Consider the following 9078-nt stretch of genomic DNA (forward strand, 5'->3'; position numbering starts at 1 on the left):
ACAGGCATCGAAGGCCTAAAATAATAACACATGGCTGTAGGCAATTTTAAATTGGTTCCAGGGGTACACGGGCAGCAGTGGCCTGGTCAGTGTAGTAGTAGTAGAAAGAACGGACCGCAGACAGGCATCGAAGGCCTAAAATAAAAAAATTGGGCTGGCTGTAGGCAATTTTAAATTGGTTCCAGGGGTACACGGGCAGCAGTGGTGTGGTCAGTGGAGGCATATTGTAAGGAGTGACCACAGACAGGCATCGAAGGCCTAAAATAATAACACATGGCTGTAGGCAATTTTAAATTGGTTCCAGGGGTACACGGGCAGCAGTGGTGTGGTCAGTGGAGGCCTAGTGGAAGGAGTGACCGCAGACAGGCATTGAAGGCCTAAAGTAAAAAAATTGGGCTGGCTGTAGGCAATTTTAAATTGGTTCCAGGGGTACACGGGCAGCAGTGGTGTGGTCAGTGGAGGCCTAGTGGAAGGAGTGACCACAGACAGGCATTGAAGGCCTAAAATAATAACACATGGCTGTAGGCAATTTTAAATTGGTTCCAGGGGTACACGGGCAGCAGTGGTGTGGTCAGTGGAGGCATATTGTAAGGAGTGACCACAGACAGGCATCGAAGGCCTAAAATAATAACACATGGCTGTAGGCAATTTTAAATTGGTTCCAGGGGTACACGGGCAGCAGTGGTGTGGTCAGTGGAGGCCTAGTGGAAGGAGTGACCACAGACAGGCATCGAAGGCCTAAAATAATAACACATGGCTGTAGGCAATTTTAAATTGGTTCCAGGGGTACACGGGCAGCAGTGGTGTGGTCAGTGGAGGCCTAGTGGAAGGAGTGACCGCAGACAGGCATCGAAGGCCTAAAGTAAAAAAATTGGGCTGGCTGTAGGCAATTATAAATTGGTTCCAGGGGTACACGGGCTGCAGTGGTGTGGTCAGTGGAGGCCTAGTGGAAGGAGTGACCGCAGACAGGCATCGAAGGCCTAAAATAATAACACATGGCTGTAGGCAATTTTAAATTGGTTCCAGGGGTACACGGGCAGCAGTGGCCTGGTCAGTGTAGTAGTAGTAGAAAGAACGGACCGCAGACAGGCATCGAAGGCCTAAAATAAGAAAATTGGGCTGGCTGTAGGCAATTTTAAATTGGTTCCAGGGGTGCACGGGCAGCAGTGGTGTGGTCAGTGGAGGCATATTGTAAGGAGTGACCGCAGACAGGCATCGAAGGCCTAAAATAATAACACATGGCTGTAGGCAATTTTAAATTGGTTCCAGGGGTACACGGGCAGCAGTGGTGTGGTCAGTGGAGGCCTAGTGGAAGGAGTGACCACAGACAGGCATCGAAGGCCTAAAATAATAACACATGGCTGTAGGCAATTTTAAATTGGTTCCAGGGGTACACGGGCAGCAGTGGTGTGGTCAGTGGAGGCCTAGTGGAAGGAGTGACCGCAGACAGGCATCGAAGGCCTAAAGTAAAAAAATTGGGCTGGCTGTAGGCAATTTTAAATTCGTTCCAGGGGTACACGGGCAGCAGTGGTGTGGTCAGTGGAGGCCTAGTGGAAGGAGTGACCACAGACAGGCATCGAAGGCCTAAAATAATAACACATGGCTGTAGGCAATTTTAAATTGGTTCCAGGGGTACACGGGCAGCAGTGGTGTGGTCAGTGGAAGCATATTGTAAGGAGTGACCGCAGACAGGCATCGAAGGCCTAAAATAATAACACATGGCTGTAGGCAATTTTAAATTGGTTCCAGGGGTACACGGGCAGCAGTGGCATGGTCAGTGTAGTAGTAGTAGAAAGAATGGACCGCAGACAGGCATCGAAGGCCTAAAATAAAAAAATTGGGCTGGCTGTAGTCAATTTTAAATTGGTTCCAGGGGTACACGGGCAGCAGTGGTGTGGTCAGTGGAGGCATATTGTAAGGAGTGACCGCAGACAGGCATCGAAGGCCTAAAATAATAACACATGGCTGTAGGCAATTTTAAATTGGTTCCAGGGGTACACGGGCAGCAGTGGTGTGGTCAGTGGAGGCCTAGTGGAAGGAGTGACCACAGACAGGCATCGAAGGCCTAAAATAATAACACATGGCTGTAGGCAATTTTAAATTGGTTCCAGGGGTACACGGGCAGCAGTGGTGTGGTCAGTGGAGGCCTAGTGGAAGGAGTGACCGCAGACAGGCATCGAAGGCCTAAAGTAAAAAAATTGGGCTGGCTGTAGGCAATTTTAAATTGGTTCCAGGGGTACACGGGCAGCAGTGGTGTGGTCAGTGGAGGCCTAGTGGAAGGAGTGACCACAGACAGGCATAGAAGGCCTAAAATAATAACACATGGCTGTAGGCAATTTTAAATTGGTTCCAGGGGTACACGGGCAGCAGTGGTGTGGTCAGTGGAGGCATATTGTAAGGAGTGACCGCAGACAGGCATCGAAGGCCTAAAATAATAACATATGGCTGTAGGCAATTTTAAATTGGTTCCAGGGGTACACGGGCAGCAGTGGCCTGGTCAGTGTAGTAGTAGTAGAAAGAATGGATCGCAGACAGGCATCGAAGGCCTAAAATAAAAAAATTGGGCTGGCTGTAGGCAATTTTAAATTGGTTCCAGGGGTACACGGGCAGCAGTGGTGTGGTCAGTGGAGGCCTAGTGGAAGGAGTGACCGCAGACAGGCTTCGAAGGCCTAACATAACAAAAATGTCAATACAATGGTATTGTCAGTGGCAGGCATTGAAGGATGTCAGCGCATAGACTAAACATTGGTGGAGCTGTGAGATAATTTTGCAAGTGGTAGAGCACTGTTTGAGCTGGGGGGGGGGAACTGTCTTGTGGCCGGCGGTACAGGCCCAGGGCCCCTCATATTACAACGGTGTGTCTGACGTTGGGTGCGCACCACCACCGCCAGAGACACTTTATTGTACTAGGAGGGACCCAGTGGCAGTGCCGTCGACCAAAAGCGGGCACACCCACCTCTTCAGACAAACAGCACTCTCACGGGTGCTGTCGCCAAGTGTCGATACCACGGCCCCGTGTGGGGAGTTTGGCCATTTAGTGAGGTGTAAACATGTCGTATGCTGGACAATCAGGTGCTGAAAATTACGAGATTGGAAAAGGCATTCAGAATAGTCCACAGGCAAGACCTTTTCATAGGAAAGCTAGGTGTCAGCCAGGCAAGGTGGGGCAAAAGATTTCGAAATCCAGTTGTGGTTCATTTTAATGAAGTCTTTAGAAATACCCTGGTTTAGGGAAAGAGGGGAAAAAAAAAAAAGAGACAAGTGCGGCGCTTCCTCTGAGCGTAATACGTTTTTACCAACAAGTTAAAAACATTTCTTTTATTTGTAGTTATGCTCACCTTCTATCGGTAAGAAATGCACGTTGAGATTCTCAAGGAATCAATTCTTTAGGCAACTCTTCTTCGTATGTTGTATAATCCAATAAGGTGTGCAGCTCACTTTGGAGAACTATGTGTTGATCCTGCTTCAGATCCACATAGGTGGCAATTTCAAAGAGAAAAAAAAAAAAAAAAAAAAAAAACTCCAAGTAAATGTGGCGCTAAGCACCTACGGATTTTTTTAAATTCATCCACTTCAAGTGAAAAATGTTAAAAAATTCATTTATTTTCTCAAAATAAAATATATTTGTAAATTTTTTTAAAAAACAGTACAACGCGTTTCGGCTGCTATTTTTACAGTGCAGCCTTCATCAGGTAGTAAAAAAACAAAAAGAACAAACAATACAATAAGCACTATAAAATGATGTTACAACCTCCAAGTTCTCTTATTTATGAGGGTTCCTAGAAGGGATTAGCAGGGCGGGACCGGGGATCAGGTTCTCCTTTCCTGATGACTAACTACATGGTAGCCTCTAAAGAGACACATTTATCCTATATATATAAAAGAGCAGTTTAGTACTTCTATTCTATCCAAAATGAGCTTTTAGATACATGGTATTACACTGTTACGAACAAACACAACATTAAAAATATAGGTATATACACAATCATAAATATGATTCCTTCCAATACCTCATCAATATATTTAAAAAAAATATATAAAAAAAAAAAAAAAAAAAAAAAGGGAATTCTCCCTTTTTTTTCCTTTTTTTTCCCTTCCCCCTTCCTTTTTGTGTTGTTGTATTGACACATGCGCGAACGACTGAGCTATTTATGACAAACCCTTACACATTCTCTACTACATCATTAAGTCCATTTGGATAAAGGCTTTGTAACCTATATATCCAATATGACTCCTTGCGGTTTAATAATTTGTTCCTGTTATTAGCCCCTTTTGGTATATGCTCCAGCGGTGTGACCGTAATGCAGAAGCATTTATTGTGCTTCAGCAGGAGATGACGGGACAGACTATGTTTAATCTGCCCGTTCTTTGCATTATAGCGGTGATTATTCATCCGGGCACTCAATTCCTGGGAAGTTCGTCCCACGTATTGGAGCCCGCATTTGCAAGTCACTACGTAGATGACAAAATCCGTTCTACATGTGAGTCTCTGCTTAATCTTAATTGTTTCCCCAGTAGTATTAGATTGAATACTCTGAGCTCCATGGTTAATGATCTTACAACATTTACATTTGTTTGAAGAGCATCTATATACTCCTGTGTTCATCTTCCCTCCATTCACATTGGTATTGTTTCCTATCATGTTTTTTATTTTTGGAACCTCTCTTAATTTACTCTGAGCTACAATATTTTTCACTGTCGCCCCTCTCCTAAAGGTTACTCCCGGTTCCCTTGGAAGCATTTTCCCAAGAATCACATCTTTTTTTAAAATATACCAATATTTTTTTTAAATTCTCCTTATCAATACATTCCCTTTATTATAAGTTGTTATAAAATTAAACTTCCAAAGATTTCTCTTATTCTCCTCATTGCTTGCTGGCCGTTCTTTCCCTCTAGTTTCCTCTGCATTACAATCTTTTCTCTTCCTACTTGGGAGACAATCCTCCTGTACTTTGTCCAAATTCTTTCTGTATGCTGCCTCGATTAATTTTTTTGGATACTTCTTATCACTGAACCTTTTCTTCAGTATCGCTGATTGGGTCACATAATCTTTAGTGTTTGTACAGTTTTTTCGTATCCTTAAGAACTGGCTGAATGGTACATTAGTTTTCCATTTTTTATAATGCGCACTTCTAAAGTCCACGTAGCCATTCGTATCACAGCTTTTGAAGTGCGTTTTTGTTATAATTTTCCCCGCTTCATGCCCCAATTCCAGGTCCAGGAACACGATTTTGTCCCTTCTGATGCATGACGTAAAGGAGATGCCCCAGTTATTGCTATTAAGAGAATCTATTAATTTACAGGCTTCTTCCTCAGTCCCGGCCCAGAAAATGATCAAATCATCTATATATCTACGGTATAGTAATATTTTTTCTTTGTATTCAGATGCATACAACAGCGATGAGGACTCGAAACGTCCCATAAAGAGATTTGCGAAACTTGGCGCTACCCGAGTCCCCATCGCTGTACCAAGGCGCTGTAAATAGAGTTTACCCTGGAACTCAAAGATATTGTGCGTTAATATGAATTTCAACCCTTCCAACAAAAATGTTTTTTGTTCCTCCTGCAGTCCTGATACTGATGATAAATAATGATCTACTGATCTGATGCCAAGTGTGTGATCAATGTTGGAGTACAATGAATTTACATCCAGTGTGATAAAGCTGTAATTCTCCTGCCATTCTATATTCCTACATTCCTCAATCAGTTGTGCAGAGTCTTTCAAATATGAAGGAAGGGTAGTTACAATTTCTTGAAGAAATAAATCAATGTAATGCGATAATGAACTTGTTAAGGAATCAATACCAGATATAATCGGGCGACCAGGTGGATTAGTGGAATTTTTATGCATCTTTGGAAGATGATAAAAATGTGCTATTGTTGGTGTATTGTTGGTCAAAAATTTCTTTTCTTTTTTATTTATTATATTCTCTTTATGGGCTTTGTTTATAAAACCATGATATTCCTTATTAAAATTAGCTGAAGGATCATTTTTTAAAATTTCATAATATTTAGTATCAGATAGAATGTTATAGGCTTCTTTCAAGTAATCAGGCCTATTCTGAATCACTACCCCTCCCCCCTTATCTGCCTGTCTTATCACAATCTCTGTGTTGTTTTTCAAGGAATTCAATGCATTTTTTTCTTGCTGTGTGATATTCTCTTTGTAAACATAATGGTTTTTTTTTAAATTTTTTGTTTTTATCCTTTTATTCTTACCAACAACTTTCTGTTCCTCATTAGAACTAAGACTATTTTTATTCAGATTCCTGAATTCTTCTGAAACAAGATGAAAAAATGTCTCTAGACAATGCCCCCTATGGTGAGTCGGATAAAACGAAGAGACAGGCACTACTTCTTTATGTAGGTAGTTGCTAGCACTTGTGGTCTCTGTTTCCAAAATATCTATATCTTTGTCAACTAATTTTGTATCTGTTTGTACTGTGGCATTTCTTTCTTTAATTGTGAAATGCCTCAATAGGGTTAATTTTCTTGTGAATCTATTTAAGTCCAAAAATAACTCAAAATCATTAGTGTTTTGTGATGGACAAAAATTTAACCCTTTCATTAGGATGCCCATTTCGGTGGATGATAACAAGTGATCAGAGAGATTAAAAATTTTTACTGTTGGAATACTTTTTATTTCCTCATTAATCCCTGTACTTATTTTATTCTGATCTACCGATACTGTAGATTTATCACACTTATTCCTAATTTCTGATATTTTTACTTCATTTTGCTTTCTAAATGTTTTGAATTTTTTAGATGTTTTTGATTTCTTTGTGAGGCCTCTGCCTCTTGTCCCTCTTGTTCTCTTTTTCTTTTTTTGCACATTTGTGTTGGCAATTTTTGGAAATAACGTGTGATTCGATTCTGTTGTATGTTCGGTGGAGAAAGAGAATTGTTTATTTTCCCTTCGCTCGCATTGGTCAACATTTGGGGGTTCGTGTTTGTTACGATGGGTCTCGTTGGAACTATCGATAAAAAAGATACATGTGAGATGGTGGAAGATGGAGAGGGGAGGGAGAAGGAGCCTGTAGTACCGTGGTGAAAGGTGAACTAGAACTGTCATGGATGGTGTAATCATGTATTGAAAGGTCACTGATGTCTGTATGTGCACCCAAATTGAGGTTTTTTGGGGATGGATGTACAGGGTTAGAGGAGGGTACATTGGGCAAAGTGGAGTTTTCTTGTCTTACACCATAAGTGGGATAGTGAAGGTGCGTCAATACCGGTGTAGAAATGTTCACCGGATTTCTTTTATCCGGGCTGAGCAATGTTGTGGAAAAGAATGATAGGGGCGTATTTCCCTTCCCAGATGTACTTGGCTTTGGTGACCCCTGGTCTGTTGTAAGATTTATCAAATTTATGCTCTCCTCAAGCATATCCTCGACCCTAAACTTGGCTTCCCTGTTTTTTGTTTTATTTCCCTTTTTATCTTTAATTTTTACCCTCTGATTTTCAGGTTTGTCCTTCAGTTTTTCTACAATTTTATTTAGATGTTCAGTTTGTTTTCCAATAAGGGGCTCTCTAGGGGCTTGGAACTTTCCCTTATTTGCTGATGGATGGATAATTTCTGAGTCCCTACGAAATTTCTTCGTTTTTGCTTCCATTAAATCATTCTCAAATATTCTTAATTTCCTAGTTACATCCTTGTTTACAGTATCATAATAAGAACATTTTTCAAACCGTTTAAGTTTTGTAAGTATATCACAGCACTGGTCTGCTGATATCTTTGCTAGTGCACTCCGCTTTTGTACTAAAATGTCCATCAGATTATAAGAGCACAAGTCCAGGATCTTATCCCATTTTTCAGAAAAAACCAGATCACCCGGAAAAGTGCTTTTAAAATAAATCCTTAATCCTTTCGGTATGATTCTTTGCTGTGCACAAATATTTAAAAATTCAGCATCTAATTGATGTCGGATTTCATTTTTCATTATTTTCTCAAAGTCCGAGAACAGTCGATTGATTAATTTTTTACCTTCCAAATCCAAAGGAGTCTCTTCGGGATTCTCTCTTAATGTTGGTAGTCTCGATGAAGTAATTGTTGACAAAAGTTCTTTTCTCCTGGATTGTCTATTAGTAAAATATTCCATCCTCAGAGATTGCTGCTCGCCCTCTAGTAACCTAGAGTGTCTGTTCCCAGCTGGTGAGGAAATGCTCCTTCAGCTCCAAAAGTCTTTAGAAATACCCTGGTTTAGGGAAAGAGGGGAAAAAAAAAAAAAGAGACAAGTGCGGCGCTTCCTCTGAGCGTAATACGTTTTTACCAACAAGTTAAAAACATTTCTTTTATTTGTAGTTATGCTCACCTTCTATCGGTAAGAAATGCACGTTGAGATTCTCAAGGAATCAATTCTTTAGGCAACTCTTCTTCGTATGTTGTATAATCCAATAAGGTGTGCAGCTCACTTTGGAGAACTATGTGTTGATCCTGCTTCAGATCCACATAGGTGGCAATTTCAAAGAGAAAAAAAAAAAAAAAAACTCCAAGTAAATGTGGCGCTAAGCACCTACGGATTTTTTTAAATTCATCCACTTCAAGTGAAAAATGTTAAAAAATTCATTTATTTTCTCAAAATAAAATATATTTGTAAATTTTTTTAAAAAACAGTACAACGCGTTTCGGCTGCTATTTTTACAGTGCAGCCTTCATCAGGTAGTAAAAAAACAAAAAGAACAAACAATACAATAAGCACTATAAAATGATGTTACAACCTCCAAGTTCTCTTATTTATGAGGGTTCCTAGAAGGGATTAGCAGGGCGGGACCGGGGATCAGGTTCTCCTTTCCTGATGACTAACTACATGGTAGCCTCTAAAGAGACACATTTATCCTATATATATAAAAGAGCAGTTTAGTACTTCTATTCTATCCAAAATGAGCTTTTAGATACATGGTATTACACTGTTACGAACAAACACAACATTAAAAATATAGGTATATACACAATCATAAATATGATTCCTTCCAATACCTCATCAATATATTTAAAAAAAATATATAAAAAAAAAAAAAAAAAAAAAAAAGGGAATTCTCCCTTTTTTTTCCTTTTTTTTCCTTCCCCCTTCCTTTTTG

The 9078-nt window shown here is 40.4% G+C and overlaps 1 long non-coding RNA gene across 1 annotated transcript; it reads right to left on the minus strand.

Moving 5' to 3' along the window:
• Positions 1-3338: 3338 nt before the first annotated feature.
• LOC138680827 (uncharacterized) lies at positions 3339-8420 on the minus strand. The gene is made up of 2 exons (XR_011321790.1): positions 7985-8420; positions 3339-3460 (listed from the first exon to the last, which is right to left on the minus strand). It is a non-coding gene; the product is annotated as an uncharacterized lncRNA (long non-coding RNA).
• Positions 8421-9078: the final 658 nt, after the last annotated feature.

The sequence above is a fragment of the Ranitomeya imitator genome, chromosome 5 (assembly GCF_032444005.1).
Source record: "Ranitomeya imitator isolate aRanImi1 chromosome 5, aRanImi1.pri, whole genome shotgun sequence".
Taxonomy (NCBI): Eukaryota; Metazoa; Chordata; class Amphibia; order Anura; family Dendrobatidae; genus Ranitomeya; species Ranitomeya imitator.